The sequence below is a fragment of the Ranitomeya variabilis genome, chromosome 2 (genome assembly GCF_051348905.1).
Source record: "Ranitomeya variabilis isolate aRanVar5 chromosome 2, aRanVar5.hap1, whole genome shotgun sequence".
In the NCBI taxonomy this organism is placed as follows: Eukaryota; Metazoa; Chordata; class Amphibia; order Anura; family Dendrobatidae; genus Ranitomeya; species Ranitomeya variabilis.
The window spans coordinates 633,864,353-633,885,717 of record NC_135233.1 but is presented as its reverse complement, the minus strand read 5'-3'; the positions used below and the strand labels follow the sequence as shown (position 1 = coordinate 633,885,717).

Below are 21,365 nucleotides of genomic sequence, written 5' to 3'. Positions count from 1 at the left end.
AGTAAGCATATTTTACAGCTGTTAGACAAATTACAATTGCAAGACCACTATATTCTGGGTACACTGGATATAAAGGAACAGAAGCAATGGGTCACTTTTTAAATGTGTCAGATCAGTTTTGCCCAGAGAAGGTGAATTTTATTAAGGAATGCGCTCTTTTTATGCTCACACAGTCAATTTGTTAGGTCAAACTGTAACTGCATCAGCTCCTTAGATTATGTTAGGGAGACAGACTTTCTGATTAAAAAAATTTTGAACAAAGGGTATGATCATAAACTCCTGATTGAGACAAGAAACAACATAAGGGAGATACCTAGGGAAAAACTCCTATCTGATGGGAATAGTAAGAGAGACAATGAAGTCCCCCTCAATCAGCAGGATCAAATCTTGATACTAATCATTACCCAGTACAGTTCGAATACTCAGTTATTGAAAAGGATTGTAAATAAGCATTGGGACCTTCTAAAGGAGGACAAAATAATTGGGGACAAATTACCGAAGCGACCGAGTTTTGTCTAAAGGAAAGCACGCAATTTGGGTTTGTCCATTGCCCCAACAGTAAAGAACCCTAACCAACAAAGTAATTTAAAGGGACCTTTCAAACAGACACTAAAGGGTTTCTTACCATGTAAAAAATGTAAAATGTGCAAATCACTAAGTTTGACCAAACAAAAATTTGTGCTATCTCACAATGGCACACAAATTGACATTACGGATGTTATAACATGCACAGAGGGTTATCTATGTTATTGAGTGTCCGTGTAAAAAACAATACGTAGGACGCACCAAACGCCCCCTATGTAAAAGGATAAACGAGCACTTATGTAATATACGTAACAAATACGACGAACACCCCTTGTCCAAACATTTCTCAATTTATCATAAGGGATCAGTACAAGGAGTTAAGGTAACTGGTATTAAAGTGGTCCAAAAGGACTGGAGAAATGGGGATTTTATAAAACTAATGTCTCGTGAAGAAACCCAGTACATTTTTGAGTTGGACACATTGAGACCGAAAGGTCTGAACAATGAGGTGGAGTTGTTTGCTGTTGAATAAATTATGCAGGATGGGCAGCAGGTATTTAAGGCTACTCAGCACAGGGGGAGCCAACCCTGATGAAGGAATCCGCTGTAATTCCAAAACTCGTAGGTTATTGGCTCCCACTACGATCCGTACTTTCTTCAGGGGCACCATGTGACTGCTGATCACATGAACCGAATAACAGGAAGGTCCTGCTGAACATTGCGCAAGGATCCCTGATCGCGCAAGCTCCCGTCACCGGCCGGGACGGCGCTCGCAGAAGCCACACAGGAACTGGCAAGCGAACACGAGCGGCAGATAAGTAACTTTGTTTTGCTACCACTAGGGTTGAGCGAAACGGGTCGACCATTTTCAGAAGTCGCCGACTTTTGGCAAAGTCGGGTTTCATGAAACCCGACCCGACCCCTGTGTGGGGTCGGCCATGAGGTCGGCAATCTTCTGAATCTGGTATCGGAATTCCGATACCGAGTTCTGATATGTTTGCGATATCGGAAATCGGTATCGGAATCCACATTTAAGTGTAAAATAAAGAATTAAAATAAAAAATATTGATATACTGACCTCTCCGGAGGCCCCTGGACATCGCCGCTGGTAACCGGCAGCCTTCTTTGCTTAAAATGAGCGCATTTACGGCCTTCCATGACGTCACGGCTTCTGATTGGTCGCGTGCCGCTCATGTGACCGCCACGCGACCAATCACAAGCCGTGACGTAATTCTCAGGTCCTAAATTCCTAATTCTAGGAATTTAGGACCTGAGAATTACGTCACGGCTTGTGATTGGTCGCGTGAGCGGTCACATGGGCGGCCGCGACCAATCACAAGCCGAGACGTCATCTAAGGCCCTTCACGCGCTCATTCTTAAAAAGGAAGGCTGCCGGAAAGAAGCAGGGCGCGTCCGAGGGTGAGTATATACCTAATAGGAATAAACTCACCCTCGGCTTCTTTCCGGCAGCCTTCCTTCCTAAGAATGAGCGCTTTCAGGGCCTTAGATGATGTCACGGCTCTTCCTCGCTCTTCCCACTTTCCCTGTAGCGGTGGCAAGTGGGGTGATAGTTGGAGTGGTTGATGACACCTTTGTATTGACAGGTGACATCAAGCCCCAAGGTTAGTAATGATGAGGCGTCAATAAGACACCCCCATTACCACCCCCATAGTCACATTGCATGAAAACACACACACACAGAATAAAGTCCTTTAAGTGAAAGAATGACACAGACTCCTTTAATAAATCTTAATTGAATCATGCTTATGACCTCACCCATTCCCTCGATGCCCTTGTCATCTGCAAAAGAGTTAAAAATAAAAAACAACATTATTCCTCACCTTTCCACAGAGATACTGCTAATCCATTCATCCCACGACGGGTCCAGCTCTGCTACATCTAGATAGCAGGCTGCATGGTCACATGATGCGACCAAACAGCCTGTCATCCAGCAAAGACACTGAGAACCATGTGCTCAGTGTCTCCATGTGAACTACTATTCCCTGTCTGAGGGCACTTGCTAGAGTGAGAAAGTTCTCCAGGTCGTGGTGTGCTCAGACAAGTCCTGCGAGATCACAGCCAATGAAATCACTTCACCTTTCTGAGGTCAGCGTGAGTGCCGTGGGAAAATTTCCCACTGTGCTCATGCTGATGTCAGAATGGTAACATAGTAACATAGTTAGCAAGGCCAAAAAAAGACATTTGTCTATCCAGTTCAGCGTTCATTCCATCAGAATAAATCCCCAGATCTACGTCCTTCTAAAGAACCTAATAACTGTAAGATACAATATTATTACGTTCCAGGAAGACATCCAGGCCTCTCTTGAACCCTTTGACTAAGTTCGCCATCACCACCTCCTCAGGCAAGAAATTCCAGATTCTCACTGCCCTAACAGTAAAGAATCCTCTTCTATGTTGGTGGAAAACCTTCTCTCCTCCAGACACAGAGAATGCCCCCTTGTGACCTGTTGAAGCGCAATGTAAGCGTGAAACGATCGTCGTCTGTATTTGCTCCACTGTTTTATCTGCCTGCTGTTGGTATGATGATGCCACAATAAAGGATTTTGTTGCACGGGATGGTATGTGCCAATCCGCTTTCTTTTTTATTTGTATGGTCTCCTTATATACTTATACATGGTTATTAGATCACCCCTCAGTCATCTTTTTTCTAGACTAAATAATCCTAATTTTTATAATCTCTCTGGGTATTGTAGTTCCCTAATCCCCTTTATTAATTTTGTTGCCCTCCTTTGTACTCACTCTAGTTCCATTATATCCTTCCTGAGCACCGATGCCCAAAACTGTACACATTACTCCATGTGCAGTCTAACCAGGGATTTGTACAGAGGCAGTATTATGCTCTCATCATGTGTATCCAGACTTCTTTTAATGCACCCCATGATCCTGTTTGCCTTGCAGCCGCTGCCTGGCACTGGCTGCTCCAGGTAAGTTTATCATTAACTAGGATCCCCAAGTCCTTCCTCATGTCAGATTTATCCAGTGGTTTCCCATTCAGTGTGTAATGGTAATATTGATTCCTTCTTCCCATGTGTATAACCTTACATTTGTCATTGTTAAACTGCATCTGCCACCTATCAGCCCAAGTTTCCAACTTATCCAGATCCATCTGTAGCAGAATACTATTTTCTCTTGTATTGGCTGCTTTACATAGTTTTGTATCATCTGCAAATATTGATATTTTACTGTGTAAACTTTCTACCAGATCGTTAATAAATATGTTGAAGAGAATAGGTCCCTAAACCGACCTCTGCGGTACCCCACTGGTCACAGAGACCCAATTAGAGAATATACTATTTATAAACACCCTCTGCTTTCTATCACTAAGCCAGTTACTTACCCATTTACACAAAATTTCCCCCAGACCCAGCATTCTCATTTTGTGTACCAACCTCTTGTGTGGTATGATATCAAACGCTTTGGAAAAATCAAGATATACCACGTCCAATGACTCACCTTGGTCCAGTCTATAGCTTACCTCTTCATAAAAACTGATTAGATTGGTTTGACAGCAGCGATTCCTCACAAATCCATGCTGATATGGAGTTAAATAGTTATTCTCATTGAGAAAATCCAGAATAACATCCCTCAGAATATTCAAATATTTACCAACAATAGAGGTTAGACTTACTGGCCTATAATTTCCAGGTTCACCTTTAGAGTCCTTTTATGAAGGTGAAGTGCGTTCATTGGCTGTAAACTCACAGGACCTGTCTGATGGTACCGGCGAGCAGGAGAACTTTCTCACTCTCGCAGTGCCCTCAGACAGGGAATAGGAGTTCACAGGCAAGTTTTTGATGAAATTCTAATTTTGTATATGTGTGTGTCACTGACATCTATATATCTATGTTTTCTATGTGAATATATCTATCTATTCTATTCTAACCTGTAACCTGTGATGTTACTGTACGCGGTACATGAATTTCCAGCTTTTCCAAGGAGATTGGTGTGTAAAAATCGGACAGCACTCACATGGTCCAAGTCGTGTGCAATTTTTTTCTCACACCCATTGACTAATCTTGCGGGATACGATCCGATTTCCGATTACAATTGCAGCATGCTGCGAGTTTTTTCCAGTCCGAACGTGATCCGATCCGAGCTGGAAAAGAAAACGCAGATGAACACACAATGATAGAATAAAATTGGTCCAAATGCAATCTGATTTTTAAGTGGATTGCATTCGTCCGATTTTATCGCAAGTGGGAATGAGCCCGAAGAGTGAACAAGAGATCTGAAATCTCATGGAAAATCAGCTTATTTTTTCCTTGCAGATTTGAAGCAGTTTCCTGTCTGTAACATTTATTCTTTCAGCATTTTTGCAACATTTTTCACACATTCTAAAGAATGGGAAAAAATCTCATAAAAAACGCAGCAATATCAAAGCGATTTTCCTGCCAAGAGATACGGATTTGGTGCAGAAATGTCTATAGCAAATATTTATTGTATGCACACACTTGCGCCATATCATTACCAGTAAACGTTTCAGACTATGGGCTGTTACTAGATACTGACCAGCAATTATCTTGGACAGGAGAAAGATGCAGGTACACTGGCAGACTGCAGTCATTAAAATGGCTTTCCACCTCTTTGTCATGTACAGTGGGTACAGAAAGTATTCATACTCCTTAAAATTTTTCACTCTTTTGTAAGGAGGTGGCGCAGACCCTCATTTGTCTCCTCTCTCCTATATGCCGGGCATGTGTGCCCCTTTCGGTATCCTGAGGGTTTACCTGCTTGCTAATGTTATGTATTATGGTTTTATTAACCCCTTAACGACCGCCGATACGCCTTTTAACGGCGGCCGCTAAGGGTACTTAATCCACAGCGCCGTTAATTAACGGCGCTGTGGAAAAAGTGAATAGCGCCCCCCAGAGTCGGATTTTCTCTGGGGTCTCGGTTGCCGAGGGTAGCCGAGACCCCAGAGAACATGATTCGGGGGGTTTTTACCGACCCCCGAGTTGCGATCGCCGGTAATTAACCGTTTACCGGCGGTCGCAACAAAAAAAAACAAAACGCGATTTGCCGTTTAATTTCTCTGTCCTCCGATGTGATCGCACATCGGAGGACAGAGAAATGTGGTCCCCGATGGCCCCCATTAGCCCCCCAATACTTACCTACCTCCCCCGGTGCTCCTCGTGTCTCCCCATGGGCGCCGCCATCTTTTTTCCGGGAAAAAATGGCGGGCGCACGCGCAGTGCGCCCGCCGCCCGGCACCCGGATGTTCTTTGGGGTCTCGGCTGCCGGGGATAGCCGAGACCCCAAAGAACATGATCGGGGTCGGTTTGCACCGACCCCTGCTTTGCGATCGCCGGTAATTAACAGTTTACCGGCGACCGCAAAAAAAAAAAAAACAAACCGATCAGTTATTTCTCTGTCCTCTGATGTGATCGCACATCAGAGGACAGAGAAATAGGGGGATTCGGGGACCCTATCATACTCACCCGGGGTCCCTGGGTCCTCTTCTGTCTTCTCCTGCCAGCCGGCTTTTTCATCATGGCGGGCGCATGCGCAGTGCGCCCGCCATCTGCTGCCATCTGCCGGCCGGCAGGAGAAGACAAGTTGGGGCTAAAATTAGGGTTAGGGTTAGGGTTAGGGTTAGAGTTAGGGTTAGGGTTAGGGTTAGAGTTAGGGTTAGGGTTAGGGTTAGGGTTAGAGTTAGGGTTAGGGTTAGAGTTAGGGTTAGGGTTAGGGTTAGAGTTAGGGTTAGGGTTAGGGTTAGGGTTAGGGTTAGGGTTAGAGTTAGGGTTAGAGTTAGGGTTAGGGTTAGGGTTGGGGCTAAATTTAGGGTTAGGGCTAGGGTTAGAGTTAGGCTACTTTCACACTAGCGTTTTTTGGCTTCCGTCGCAATGCGTCGTTGGAGAAAAAACGCATCCTGCAAAAGTGCTTGCAGGATGCGTTTTTTCTCCATTGGCTTGCATTAGCGACGCATTGCGACGGATTGCCACATGTCGCATCCGTCGTGCGACGGATGCGTCGTGCTTCGGCGGACCGTCGACACAAAAAAAACTACATGTAACTTTTTTGTGCGACGTGTCCGCCATTTCCGACCGCGCATGCGTGGCCGGAACTCCGCCCCCGCCTCCCCGCACCTCACAATGGGGCAGCGGATGCGTTGAAAAAACAGCATCCGCTGCACCCGTTGTGCGGCGCTTACAACGCTAGCGTCGGTACGTCGGCCCGACACACTGCGATGGGCCGAGTACGACGCTAGTGTGAAAGTAGCCTTAGGCTTCTTTCACACTTGCGTCGGTACGGGGCGGTCGCAATGCGTCGGCCCGATGTACCGACGCACGTTGTGAAAATTGTGCACAACGTGGGCAGCGGATGCAGTTTTTCAACGCATCCGCTGCCCAGTCTATGTCCTGGGGAGGAGGGGGCAGAGTTACGGCCACGCATCCGCGGAAATGGCGGACGCGACGTACAAAAAAAAGGTTACATTGAACTTTTTTTGTGACGACGGGGGCTAAAGTTATGGTTAGGGTTGGGGCTAAAGTTAGGGTTGGGGCTAAAGTTAGGGTTAGAGTTGGGATTAGGGTTAGCGTTTGGATTAGGGTTGGGATTAGTGTTACGTTTGGGATTAGGGTTGGGATTAGGGTTAGGGTTGGGATTAGGGTTAGGGGTGTGTTGGATTTAGGGTTTTGATTAGGGTTATGGTTAGGGTTGAGATTAGGGCTGTTTTGGGGTTAGGGTTGTGATTATCGTTAGGGTTGTGATTAGGATTATGGATCGGGTTGAGATTAGGGTTAGGGCTGTGTTGGGGTTAGGGTTGGAGTTAGAATTGGGGGGTTTCCACTGTTTAGGTACATCAGGGGGTCTCCAAACACGACAGCCAATTTTGCGCTAAAAAAGTCAAATGGTACTCCCTCCCTTCTGAGCTCTGCCGTGCGCCCAAACAGTGGTTTACCCCCACATATGGGGCATCAGCGTACTCGGGATAAATTGGACAACAACTTTTGGGGTCCAATTTCTCCTGTTACCCTTGTGAAAATAAAAACTTGGGGGCTAAAAATCTTTTTTGTTGGAAAAAAATATATTTTTTTATTTTCACTACTCTGCATTATAAATTTCTGTGAAGCACTTGAGCTTTCAAAGTTCTCACCACATATCTAGATAAGTTCCTTAGGGGGTCTAGTTTCCAAAATTTGGTCACTTGTGGGGGTTTCTACTGTTTAGGTACATTAGGGGTCTGCAAACGCAACATAACGCCCGCAGACAATTCTATCAAAGTCTGCATTCCAAAATGGCGCTCCTTCCCTTCCGAGCTCTGCCGTGCGCCCAAACAGTGGTTTACCCCCACATATGGGGTACCAGCATACTCAGGACAAATTGGACAACAACTTTTGGGGTCCAATTTCTCTTGTTACCCTTGTGAAAATAAAAATTTGGGGGCTAAAAAAATCTTTTTTGTGGGAAAAAAAATATTTTTTATTTTCACTACTCTGCATTATAAACTTCTGTGAAGCACTTGGGCATTCAAAGTTCTCACCACATATCTAGATAAGTTCCTTGGGGGGTCTATTTTCCAAAATGGGGTCACTTGTTGGGGGTTTCTACTGTTTAGGTACATTAGGGGTCTGCAAACGCAACATAACGCCCGCAGACAATTCTATCAAAGTCTGCATTCCAAAATGGCACTCCTTCCCTTCCGAGCTCTGCCGAGCGCCCAAACAGTGGTTTACCCCCACATATGGGGTACCAGCATACTCAGGACAAATTGGACAACAACTTTTGGGGTCCAATTTCTCTTGTTACCCTTGTGAAAATAAAAATTTGGGGGCTAAAAAAATCTTTTTTGTGGGAAAAAAAATATTTTTTATTTTCACTACTCTGCATTATAAACTTCTGTGAAGCACTTGGGCATTCAAAGTTCTCACCACATATCTAGATAAGTTCCTTGGGGGGTCTATTTTCCAAAATGGGGTCACTTGTTGGGGGTTTCTACAGTTTAGGTACATTAGGGGTCTGCAAACGCAACATAACGCCCGCAGACAATTCTATCAAAGTCTGCATTCCAAAATGGCGCTCCTTCCCTTCCGAGCTCTGCCGTGCGCCCAAACAGTGGTTTACCCCCACATATGGGGTACCAGCATACTCAGGACAAATTGGACAACAACTTTTGGGGTACAATTTCTCTTGTTACCCTTGTGAAAATAAAAACTTGGGGGCTAAAAAATCTTTATTGTTAAAAAATATATATTTTTTATTTTCACGACTCTGCATTATAAACTTCTGTGATGCACTTGGGCATTCAAAGTTCTCACTACACATCTAGATAAGTTCCATGGGGGGTCTAGTTTCCAAAATGGGGTCACTTTTGGGGGGTTTCTGCTGTTTAGGCACATCAGGGGCTCTCCAAACACGACATGGCGTCCGATCTCAATTCCAGTCAATTTTGCATTGAAAAGTCAAATGGCGCTCCTTTGCTTCCGAGCTCAGCCATGCGCCCAAACAGTGGTTTACCCCCACATATAGGGTGTCGGCGTACTCAAGACAAATTGTACAACAGCTTCTGGGGTCCATTTTCTCCTGTTACCCTTGGTAAAATAAAAATTTGGAGGCAAAAAGATCATTTTTGTAGAAAAAATGCGATTTTTTTATTTTCACGGCTCTACGTTATAAACTTCTGTGAAGCACCTGGGGGTTTAAAGTGCTCACCACACATCTAGATAAGTTCCTTAAGGGGTCTAGTTTCCAAAATGGTGTCATATGTGGGGGGTCTCTACTGTTTAGGCACATCAGCGGCTCTCCAAACGTGACATGGCGTCCGATCTCAATTCCAGCCAATTCTACATTGAAAAAGTAAAACGACACTCCTTCTCTTCCAAGCTCTGCGGTGCGCCCAAACAGTGGTTTACCCCCATATATGGGGTATCGACGTACTCAGGAGAAATTGCACAACAACTTTTGTGGTCTAATTTCTCCTGTTACCCTTGTGAAAATAAAAATTTGGGGGCAAAAATATCATTTTTGTAGAAAAAATGAGATTTTTTATTTTCACGGCTCTACGTTATAAACTTCTGTGAAGCACTTGGGGGTTCAAAGTGCTCACCACACATCTAGATAAGTTCCTTAAGGGGTCTAGTTTCCAAAATGGTATCACTTGTGGGGTGTTTCCACTGTTTAGGCACATCAGGGACTCTCCAAACGCGACATGGCATCCGATCTCAATTCCAGCCAATTCTGCATTGAAAAAGTCAAACGGTGCTCCTTCAATTCCAAGCTCTGCGGTGCGCCCAAACAGTGGTTTACCTCCACATATGGGGTATCGACGTACTCAGGAGAAATTGCACAACAACTTTTGTGGTCTAATTTCTCCTGTTACCCTTGTGAAAATAAAAATTTGGGGGCAAAAATATCATTTTTGTAGAAAAAATGAGATTTTTTATTTTCACGGCTCTACGTTATAAACTTCTGTGAAGCACTTGGGGGTTCAAAGTGCTCACCACACATCTAGATAAGTTCCTTGGGGGGTCTAGTTTCCAAAATGGTGTCACTTGTGGGTGGTTTCCACTGTTTAGGCACATTAGGGGCTCTCCAAACGCGACATGGCGTCCGATCTCAATTCCAGCCAATTCTGCATTGAAACAGTCAAACGGTGCTCCTTCACTTCCAAGCTCTGCGGTGCGCCAAAACAGTGGTTTACCTCCACATATGGGGTATCGGTGTACTCAGGAAAAATTGCACAACAAAATTTGTGGTTAAATTTCTGTTTTTACACTTGTGAAAATTTAAAAAAATGGTTCTGAAGTAAAATGTTTGCAAAAAAAAGTAAAATGTTCATTTTTTTCTTCCACATTGTTTTAGTTCCTGTGAAGTACGTAAAGGGTTAATAAACTTCTTGAATGTGGTTTTGAGCAGCTTGAGGGGTGCAGTTTTTAGAATGGTGTCACACTTGGTTATTTTCTATCATATAGACCCCTCAAAATCACTTCAAAGGTGATGTGGTCCCTAAAAAAAACATGGTGTTGTAAAAATGAGAAATTGCTGGTCAACTTTTAACCCTTATAACTCCCTAACAAAAAAAAAAATTGTTTCCAAAATTGTGCTGATGTAAAGTAGACATGTGAGAAATGTTATTTATTAACTATTTTTTGTGACATATCTCTCTGATTTAAGGGCATAAAAATACAAAGTTTGAAAATTGCAAAATTTTAAAAATTTTCGCCATATTTCCATTTTTTTCATAAATAATCGCAAGTAATATCGAAGAAATGTTACCACTAACTTGAAGTACAACATGTCACGAAAAAACAATCTCAGAATCAGCGGGATCCGATAAAGCGTTCCAGAGTTATAACCTCATAAAGTGACACTGGTCAGAATTGTAAAAATTGGCTCGGTCATTAAGTACCAAATTGGCTCTGTCACTAAGGGGTTAATGTAATGTGCTGTGTTTGTGTGTACTGTATATATTGTCTATTGTGTGTGTTAAGGTTAGGGACAGAAATGGTTAAGTAAAGAAAGGGGGTTGGCCAAGCATGCTGAAAAGCTGCAATTTCTTGCTTCCAGAGCAGAGCCTGGGCAGGCTTGCCTGAGGCAGGACGTGCTCCACTGTTGGGAGCAGAGTATATCCCCTGGGATAGAAAGTGCTTCCAAGGACTGCCGGGCAGTGGGAATGGGCACTAGAACTGTGGAAGTGCCCCCAAAGGACTGTGTGCTCCCAGGAACCGGATGGAAGCCAATGATGCTGAATATCTGGATAGGGAAAGTGCAGGAAGTTTTATCTTCTTTATCTCATCATTATTAAAAGTTTTCCACTGTTGGTACTGAAGTGTGACGTGTGGCGCACCCAGAGGACGCCGTTTCAGTGTGGAGAGCAAACGTGTGTCAGAGGTATGCAACTATGCCACAAGGCTGGGATTTTATCTGCCTTTTCATGTGCAAGGGGCCGGGGTGCTCACTGACTGTGACCAAGTGGACTCGTCCATGGCTACCACCCCATTCCACCTTGTTACATTTGTCGTAGTTGGCAGGATCAACCCCAGCAGCCCTGCAACTGCAAGATTGACAGAGAGGATCCCCGGGATTTGTGGATTGTTTACCGCCATGAAAGAGTCAAAGATAGCAGCTGTTGATGATTTAAAGATGGCGCCAACTGCTGCCAAGAAGATGGTGGCCGTTGGCATGAAAGCTGAGGATGGTGCCGCCTTTTGTGGGTGTCATGGAGGAAACGTGTGTTATGACCCCAATGGCAGAGGGTCTCAAAAATACATACCAAGTCTGCAAACACAAAAAACCAGCTCATAGGGCAGTGGTAACTGGGCTGACCATATATCTAATCCTAGCACCACAAATAGCAGCAGCCGGGGAACGTGCCTACGTTGGTTCTAGACGTCTCGCGCCAGCCGGAGAACTAACTAACCCTAGAAGGGAAAAGATAGACCTTTCTTGCCTCCAGAGAAAATACCCCAAAAGTTGGATACAAGCCCCCAACAAATAATAACGGTGAGGTAAGGAGAAAAGACAAACGTAAGAATGAACTAGATATTTAGCAAAGAGAGGCCCACTGACTAATAGCAGAATATAGTAAGATGACTTATACGGTCAGCAAAAACCCTATCAAAATTTCCATGCTGGATATTCAAGAACCCCTGAACCGTCTAACGGCCCGGGGGGAGAACACCAGCCCCCTAGAGCTTCCAGCAGAATCAGGAATCACATTTAGTACAAGCTGGACAAAAAATAATAGCAATGCAAATAACCAAAAAACAAGGAAGCAAGACTTAGCTTAATTTTGCAAGATCCAGGACCAGCAGACAGGAGCAAACAGAAAGGAACTGATTACAACGATGCCAGGCACTGGACTGAGAATCCAGGAAGTTTATATAGCAACACCCCTGGACTAACGGCCCAGGTGGGTGCCAAACTGAGGAAAGACAATCCCAGAGTCATATCACTAGTGACCACAAGAGGGAGCCAAAAAAGTCTAATTCACAACAGTACCCCCCCTTTAAGGAGGGGTCACCGAACCCTCACGAAGACCACCAGGGCGATCAGGATGAGCAGCGTGAAAGGCACGAACTAAATCGGCCGCATGCACATCAGAGGCAACCACCCAGGAATTATCCTCCTGACCATAGCCCTTCCACTTGACCAGATACTGAAGCCTCCACCTGGAGAGACGAGAATCCAAGATCTTCTCCACCACGTACTCCAACTCGCCCTCAACCAACACCGGAGCAGGAGGCTCAACAGAAGGAACCACAGGTACAACGTACCGCCGCAACAAAGACCTATGGAACACGTTGTGAATGGCAAACGACACCGGAAGATCCAAGCGAAAGAACACAGGATTAAGGATTTCCAATATCTTGTAAGGAAGCGATGAAGCGAGGCTTAAATTTAGGAGAGGAGACCTTCATAGGAACAAATCGAGAAGACAGCCATACCAAATCCCCAACATGAAGTCGGGGACCCACACCGCGGCGGCGGTTGGCAAAACGCTGAGCCTTCTCCTGTGACAACTTCAAGTTGTCCACCACATGATTCCAGATCTGCTGCAACCTATCCACCACGGAATCTACCCCAGGACAGTCAGAAGGCTCCACATGTCCCGAGGAAAAACGAGGATGGAAACCAGAGTTGCAAAAAAAAGGCGAAACCAAAGTAGCGGAACTAGCCCGATTATTAAGGGCAAACTCAGCCAACGGCAAGAAGGTCACCCAATCATCCTGATCTGCAGAAACAAAACACCTCAAATAAGCCTCCAGAGTCTGATTAGTTTGCTCCGTTTGTCCATTAGTTTGAGGATGAAAGGCAGACGAAAACGACAAATCAATGCCCATCTTAGCACAAAAGGATCGCCAGAACCTGGAAACAAACTGGGATCCTCTGTCAGACACGATATTCTCAGGAATGCCGTGTAAACGAACCACATTCTGAAAGAACAAGGGAACCAGATCGGAAGAGGAAGGCAGTTTAGGCAAAGATACCAAATGGACCATCTTGGAAAAGCGATCACATACCACCCAGATGACAGACATACCTTAAGACACCGGAAGATCTGAAATTAAATCCATGGAAATGTGTGTCCAAGGCCTCTTCGGGACAGGCAAGGGCAAGAGCAAGCCGCTGGCACGAGAACAGCAAGGCTTAGCCCGAGCACAAGTCCCACAGGACTGCACAAATGACCGCACATCCCGTGACAAGGAAGGCCACCAAAAGGACCTAGCCACCAGATCTCTGGTGCCAAAAATTCCCGGATGCCCTGCCAATACCGAGGAATGAACCTCGGAAATGACTCTGCTGGTCCACTTATCAGGAACAAACAGTCTGTCAGGTGGACAAGAGTCAGGTCTACCAGCCTGAAATCTCTGCAACACACGTCGCAAATCCGGAGAAATGGCTGACAAGATTACTCCCTCTTTAAGAATACCAACTGGTTCTGCGACTCCAGGAGAGTCAGGCACAAAGCTCCTTGAAAGAGCATCAGCCTTCACATTCTTTGAACCTGGTAAATACGAGACCACAAAGTCAAAACGGGAGAAAAACAATGACCAACGGGCCTGTCTAGGATTCAGGCGTTTAGCAGACTCGAGATACATCAGATTCTTGTGATCAGTCAAAACCACCACACGATACTTAGCACCCTCGAGCCAATGACGCCACTCCTCAAATGCCCACTTCATGGCCAGCAACTCCCGATTGCCAACATCATAATTCCACTCAGCAGGCGAAAACTTCCTAGAGAAGAAAGCACATCGTCTCATTACAGAGCAACCAGGGCCTCTCTGCGACAAAACGGCCCCTGCCCCAATCTCAGAAGCATCCACTTCAACCTGAAAGGGAAGTGAGACATCAGGCTGGCACAAAACAGGCGCTGAAGTAAACCGACGCTTCAACTCTTGAAAAGCTTCCACGGCTGCAGGAGCCCAGTTAGCAACATCAGAACCTTTCTTGGTCATATCCGTCAAAGGTTTAACAACGCTAGAAAAATTAGCGATAAAACGACGGTAGAAGTTAGCAAAACCCAAGAACTTCTGAAGACTCTTAACTGACGTGGGTTGAGTCCAATCATGAATAGCTCGGACCTTGACTGGGTCCATCTCCACCGCAGAAGGGGAAAAAATAAAACCCAAAAAGGGAACCTTCTGTACTCCAAAGAGACACTTTGAGCCCTTAACAAACAAAGCATTCTCACGCAAAACCTGAAACACCATCCTGACCTGCTCTACATGCGAGTCCCAATCATCAGAAAAAACCAAAATATCATCCAGATAAACAATCATAAATTTATCCAGATACTTCCGGAAAATATCATGCATAAAGGACTGAAACACTGAAGGAGCATTAGAGAGCCCGAAAGGCATCACCAAGTACTCAAAATGACCTTCGGGCGTATTAAATGCAGTTTTCCATTCATCTCCTTGCTTAATGCGCACAAGGTTGTACGCACCACGAAGATCTATCTTGGTGAACCACTTGGCACCTTTAATCCGGGCAAACAAGTCCGACAACAGAGGCAAAGGATACTGAAATTTAACAGTGATTTTATTCAGAAGCCGATAGTCAATACAAGGTCTCAAAGATCCGTCCTTCTTGGCCACAAAAAAGAATCCCGCACCAAGAGGGGAAGAGGATGGATGGATATGCCCCTTCTCCAGAGATTCCTTGATATACGAACGCATTGCGGTATGCTCAGGTACAGACAGATTAAATAATCTTCCCTTAGGAAATTTACTACCTGGAATCAAATCTATAGCGCAGTCACAGTCCCTATGAGGAGGAAGAGCACTGGAGCCGGACTCGCTGAATACATCCTGGTAATCAGACAAATACTCAGGAACTTCTGAAGGAGTAGAGGAAGCAATAGACACCGGCGGGGAGTCACCATGAATTCCCTGACAGCCCCAACTTGACACAGACATTGCCTTCCAATCCAAGACTGGATTATGGGTCTGTAACCATGGCAGACCCAAAACGACCAAATCATGCATTTTATGCAGAACAAGAAAACGAATCACCTCCCGATGTTCAGGAGTCATGCAAATGGTTACCTGTGTCCAAAACTGCGGTTTATTTTCCGCCAATGGCGTAGCATCAATACCTCTAAGAGGGATAGGATTTACCAATGGCTCAAGAACAAAACCACAACGCTTGGCAAACGACAGATCCATAAGACTCAGGGCAGCACCTGAATCCACAAACGCCATAACAGGGTAGGAGGACAATGAGCAAATTAAAGTCACAGACAAAATAAATTTAGGTTGCAAATTACCAATGGCGACAGGACTAACAACCCTAGTTAGGCGTTTAGAGCATGCTGATATAACTTGTGTAGAATCACCACAGTAAAAACACAACCCATTCTGACGTCTATGATTTTTCCGTTCATTTCTAGTCTGAATTCTACCACATTGCATTAAATCAGGTGTTTGTTCAGACAACACCACCAGAGGATTCGCAGCCTTGCACTCCCGCAAACGCCGGTCAATTTGAATAGCCAGCGCCATGGAATCATTCAGACCTGTAGGAATGGAGAAACCCACCATCACATTCTTAATGGCTTCAGAAAGGCCATTTCTGAAATTTGCGGTCAGAGCACACTCATTCCACTGAGTAAGCACGGACCATTTCCGAAATTTTTGGCAATACACTTCAGCTTCATCCTGCCCCTGAGAAATAGCCAACAAGGCTTTTTCTGCCTGAATTTCAAGATTGGGTTCCTCAGAAAGCAATCCGAGCGCCAGAAAAAACGCATCACCATTTGCCAATGCCGGATCTCCTGGCGCTAGCGAGAAGGCCCAATCCTGAGGGTCGCCCCGTAAGAAAGAGATAACAATTTTTACTTGCTGAGCTGAATCTCCAGATGAACGGGGTCTCAGAGATAGAAACAATTTACAATTATTCCTGAAATTCCTAAACTTAAATCGATCTCCAGAGAACAGCTCAGGAATAGGTATTTTAGGTTCAGACATTGGACTACTGGTAACAAAATCTTGTATACCCTGCACACGAGCAGCAAGCTGATCCACACTTGTAATCAAAGTCTGGACATTCAACCTTGGCCTGGCATACTGTTATGACCCCAATGGCAGAGGGTCTCAAAAATACATACCAAGTCTGCAAACACAAAAAAACAGCTCATAGGGCAGTGGTAACTGGGCTGACCATATATCTAATCCTAGCACCACAAATAGCAGCAGCCGGGGAACGTGCCTACGTTGGTTCTAGACGTCTCGCGCCAGCCGGAGAACTAACTAACCCTAGAAGGGAAAAGATAGACCTTTCTTGCCTCCAGAGAAAATACCCCAAAAGTTGGATACAAGCCCCCAACAAATAATAATGGTGAGGTAAGGAGAAAAGACAAACGTAAGAATGAACTAGATATTTAGCAAAGAGAGGCCCACTGACTAATAGCAGAATATAGTAAGATGACTTATACGGTCAGCAAAAACCCTATCAAAATTTCCACGCTGGATATTCAAGAACCCCCGAACCGTCTAATGGCCCGGGGGGAGAACACCAGCCCCCTAGAGCTTCCAGCAGAATCAGGAATCACATTTAGTACAAGCTGGACAAAAAATAATAGCAATGCAAATAACCAAAAAACAAGGAAGCAAGACTTAGCTTAATTTTGCAAGATCCAGGACCAGCAGACAGGAGCAAACAGAAAGGAACTGATTACAACGATGCCAGGCACTGGACTGAGAATCCAGGAAGTTTATATAGCAACACCCCTGGACTAACGGCCCAGGTGGGTGCCAAACTGAGGAAAGACAATCCCAGAGTCATATCACTAGTGACCACAAGAGGGAGCCAAAAAAGTCTAATTCACAACAACGTGTCGCCAGAAGGAAAGATGCCACGTCCCACTGTGAGCAAGGCCCACCCAAAATGGGTGCGGGCAAAGGAAAGGCTGCCGCCCATGCAACAGAGTGTAAGGAAATGGGTGGAACAGCCGGAAGAGGTTCTGCCCATGAACTGGAGGAGCCCGACCAAGCAAGACAGCATGTCAGAAGAAGAGGCGCCATTGCTGTATATTACCGTATTTTTCGGACTACAAGACGCACTTTTTTCCCCAAAAATGTAAGGGGAAAATGGGGGTGCGTCTGGTAGTCGGAATATACTTACAAATTATGTGGCAGCGGCAGCGGCGGCGGTCCCGATGCAGCCTCCCTTCCCATGCTGGTGCAGCTGTGGCTGTGCTGCAGGCAGGGGCTGTGCTGCAGGCAGGGGCTGTGCTGTGGGGCTGTGGCAGCGGCTCTCTGGGCTCAGTGGGGGCTCCGACGGCATTTCTTCAAAGCCTGGAGGCCCCCCGCTCATCCGGCATGTTGCAGTGGCCTCCGAGAACATAGGCGCCAGGAAAATGGCCGCCGGGTGGGCGCACGCTCAGATTCAAATCTCGTCAACGAGATCTCGTCTCCTAAGATCTCGGGGCGAAATCTCGGCAACAAGATCTGAATCTGAGCGTGCGCCAGCCCGGTGGCCATTTTCCTGGCGCCCATGTTCTCGGAGGCCACCGCAACATGCCGGATGAGCGGGGGGCCTCCGGGCTTTGAAGAAATGCCGTCGGAGCCCCCACTGAGCCCAGAGAGCTGCTGCCACAGCCCCGGAGCCCAGCCTGTGCCCCGGAGCCCAGCCTGTGCCCCGGAGCCCAGCCTGTGCCCCGGAGCCCAGCCTGTGCCCCGGAGCCCAGCCTATGCCCCAGAGCCCAGCCACTGCCCACAGCACAGCCTGTGTCCAGGAGCCCAGCCACTGCCCGCAGCACAGCTTGTGCCCCGGAGCCCAGCCTGTGCCCCAGAGCCCAGCCACTGCCTGCAGCACAGCTTGTGCCCCAGAGCCCAGCCTGTGCCCCAAAGCCCAGCCACTGCCCGCAGCACAGCTTGTGCCCCAGAGCCCAGCCTGTGCCCCAGAGCCCAGCCACTGCCCGCAGCACAGCTTGTGCCCCAGAGCCCAGCCTGTGCCCCGGAGCCCAGCCACTGTTCTGGAGCGGAGCACAGCCCCTGCCCCGGACACAGAGCCTTCACCCCTGACCAAGCACAGAGCACCAGCCTGGGATGGGATTTCCTGGAGGCCAACGCACCAGCCTGGACCACCGAAAGGCCCCTGTGACCACTTCTCCACCTGTGGCGATCCCTTCACTGGTAAGCTGAATTCGGACTGTAAGACGTACCCCCATTTGAAACATTTTTTTTTTCCTTATTTTTATTCTGAAAATTTGGGGTGCGTCCTATCAACCGGTGAGTCTTATAGTCCGAAAAATACGGTATTTAGAGGAGCAGCATGTCATTCCATGACGGCATCGGCTGCCAGGACAGGAGGCAATCTGTGGCCCGGTTGGCGACGGGCCTGCGCTTCGAGGCCTGGTGAATGGAAGAGCTAGAGGTGTGGCACCCTTTCCAGCAGCCAAACCAGCAGCTGGTGGAGAATGAGGAGCTAGCAGGACAGGCAACACCCAAACTGGATCAGAGGGGGCCCAGTAGATGCTGGAGGCTGCCCTGAGGGGGATTGTCATGACTGTGATCACCGACTCCCGCAGCCACTCAAGAGGGTTGTCACCGGATGCAGAGGCGGCGAGTAGGGAGTTCCTGCCAACCGACCTGTCACCTCAACCCCTGCTCCTTCACCTCTTGTGGCCCCGCCATCCTTCCCGGTCACATCCCATCTCCCGATTCCACCGTCATCCCCACTGTTGGTGACACCTGCATCCTCTCAGCCCACGCCTGTTCTGTCTGGCACCAGCGACGTGTACTTGGAGAAGAACTTGGAGCCCACTGCTGGAGAGGCTCTGTGGATCCAAAATGTGATCAAAGAAGTGGCAAGAGCGCAGCATTGTCAGACAACTACAGTGCCCCGGTGGGAGAGCTCTGGCTGGACGGATGACCAGCAGTAGGATCTGGCACTTGGACCCCAGGAGGGGTTATGGCTTTATCCTGGAGACCGGTACTGGGGATAAAGTCTGTTAATGTGGGGTCCATTACTTTTAACGGCCCTCTTCAGTTAAGGGACAGTGTCACCATCATCAAGGAGCAAGGACCCCGAGGGACATATGCTGTGGCAGTGAGGATGGCCTTCAATCAGGAGGAAAGACCACCACAGGAGGCTCATTGTTATGAGCGGCTGACTGCAATGGTCTCAGTTCCTGCAGCTAGGCAGGAGGAAGCATCGCCGGGAAAGAGAGGCGGCCGCAGATGAATCACCAGAGCCGGTAGCTCTGGGAGCCATGGGGCTACCGCTGGAGGGGTGCAGAGCAGAAGAAATAGTAGAGACTTCTCCTGCAGCAGATCCTCATCCCATACATAAATCGTGGTGCAGGGTCCACATGCGGCCCACTATACCAACCAACGGCCATGCATTGATTGATGCGGCCCCTTGAAAAGATTGTGCCAGTTGCACCTGCTAAGTCACAGAGACTGTTCTGCATCTCTAAAAGGGCAGAGGGCCCTATATCGCTCCAAGGGCTAGGTGCCAGTGGTAGCCAATATGGTTACAGTGGAAAAATTTTGTTTTCCCCTCCCCCAAGTTTTAGTTGCGCCCGTTCGATCCATCGGCAGCAGACAGAGACTGCGTTCATTTTAATGGACTATGTTATTTTACTGTTTCAGGGGCAATTATGGTGGGGAACAACAATATTTTAGGAGGGAGTGGTGTAAGGAGATGGTGGAGACACTAATTTGTCTCCTCTCTCCTATATGCCGAGCATGTGTGCCCCGTGCGGTATCCTGAGGGTTTACCTGTAAGATAATGTTATGTATTACTGTTTTATTAATGTAATGTGCTGTATCAGTGTGTACTGTGTATATTGTCTATTGCATGTTTTAAGATTAGGGACAGAAATGGTTAATTAAAGAAAGGGGGTTGGCCCAGTAGGCTGAAAAAGCAGTAATTTCCTGCTTCTGGTGCAAAGCCCAGGCAGTCTTGCCTGAGGCAGGACATGCTACTTTGTTGGGAGCATAGTATATCCCCTGGAGGAGAAAGTGCTGCCAAGGACTGCCGGGCAGTGGGAACAGGCACTGGAACTGTGTAAGTACCCCCAAAGGACTGTGTTCTCCCAGGAACCGGATGGAAGCCAACGATCCTGAATATCTGGATAGGGTAAGCGCAGGAAGTGTTATCTCTTTTATCTCATCGTTATTAAAAGATTGCCACTGTTGTTACCAAAATGTGACATGTGGTGCATCCAGAGGATGCCGTTCCAGTGTGGAGAGCAATCGTGTGTCAGAGGTAACTAACTGTGCCACAGGGCTAGGACTTTATCTTCCTTTTCATGTGCAAGGGGCAGGGGTGCTCACTGACTGTAACCTAGTGGACTCGCCCATGACTACCACCCCGTGCCACCTTGTTACAGTTTCATTGCAGCCATTTGGTAAATTCAAAAAAGTTCATTTTTTTTCTCATTAATGTACACTCTGCCCCATCTTAAAAAAACAGAAATGTAATTTTTGCAAATTTATTAAAAAAGAAAAACTGAAATATTACATGGTCATAAGTATTCAGACCCTTTGCTCATTATTGAGTAGAAGCACCCTTTTAAGCTAGTACAGCCATGAGTTTTCTTGGGAATGATGCAAGTTTTTCACACCTGGATTTGGGGATCCTCTGCCATTCTTCCTTGCAGATCCTCTCCAGTTCCGTCAGGTTGGATGGTGAATATTTGTGGACAGCCATTTTCAGGTCTCTCCAGAGATGCTCAATTGGGTTTAGGTCAAGGCTCTGACTAGGCCAGTCAAGAATGGTCACAGAGTTGTTCTGAAGCCACTCTGTTATTTTAGCTGTGTGCTTAGGGTCATTGTCTTGTTGGAAGGCGAACCTTTGGTCTGAGGTCCAGAGCACTCTGGAAGAGGTTTTCATCCAGGATATATCTGTATTTGGCTGCATTC

General features: G+C 46.7%; 1 protein-coding gene across 3 annotated transcripts in view; it reads right to left on the bottom strand.

The window, feature by feature from the left end:
* Positions 1–21,365, bottom strand: part of IPCEF1 (interaction protein for cytohesin exchange factors 1) — a 359,460-nt gene that overhangs the window by 313,814 nt on the left and 24,281 nt on the right. The window contains exon 1 of one of the 3 annotated variants that reach the window (XM_077289084.1): positions 4,516–4,642. The exons of the other annotated variants lie outside the window; for them this stretch is intronic. The gene's annotated coding sequence lies outside the window, so the exon portion shown is untranslated. Of the gene's footprint in view, positions 1–4,515; positions 4,643–21,365 lie in introns of those variants that run through there. 3 annotated transcript variants of the gene reach the window in all.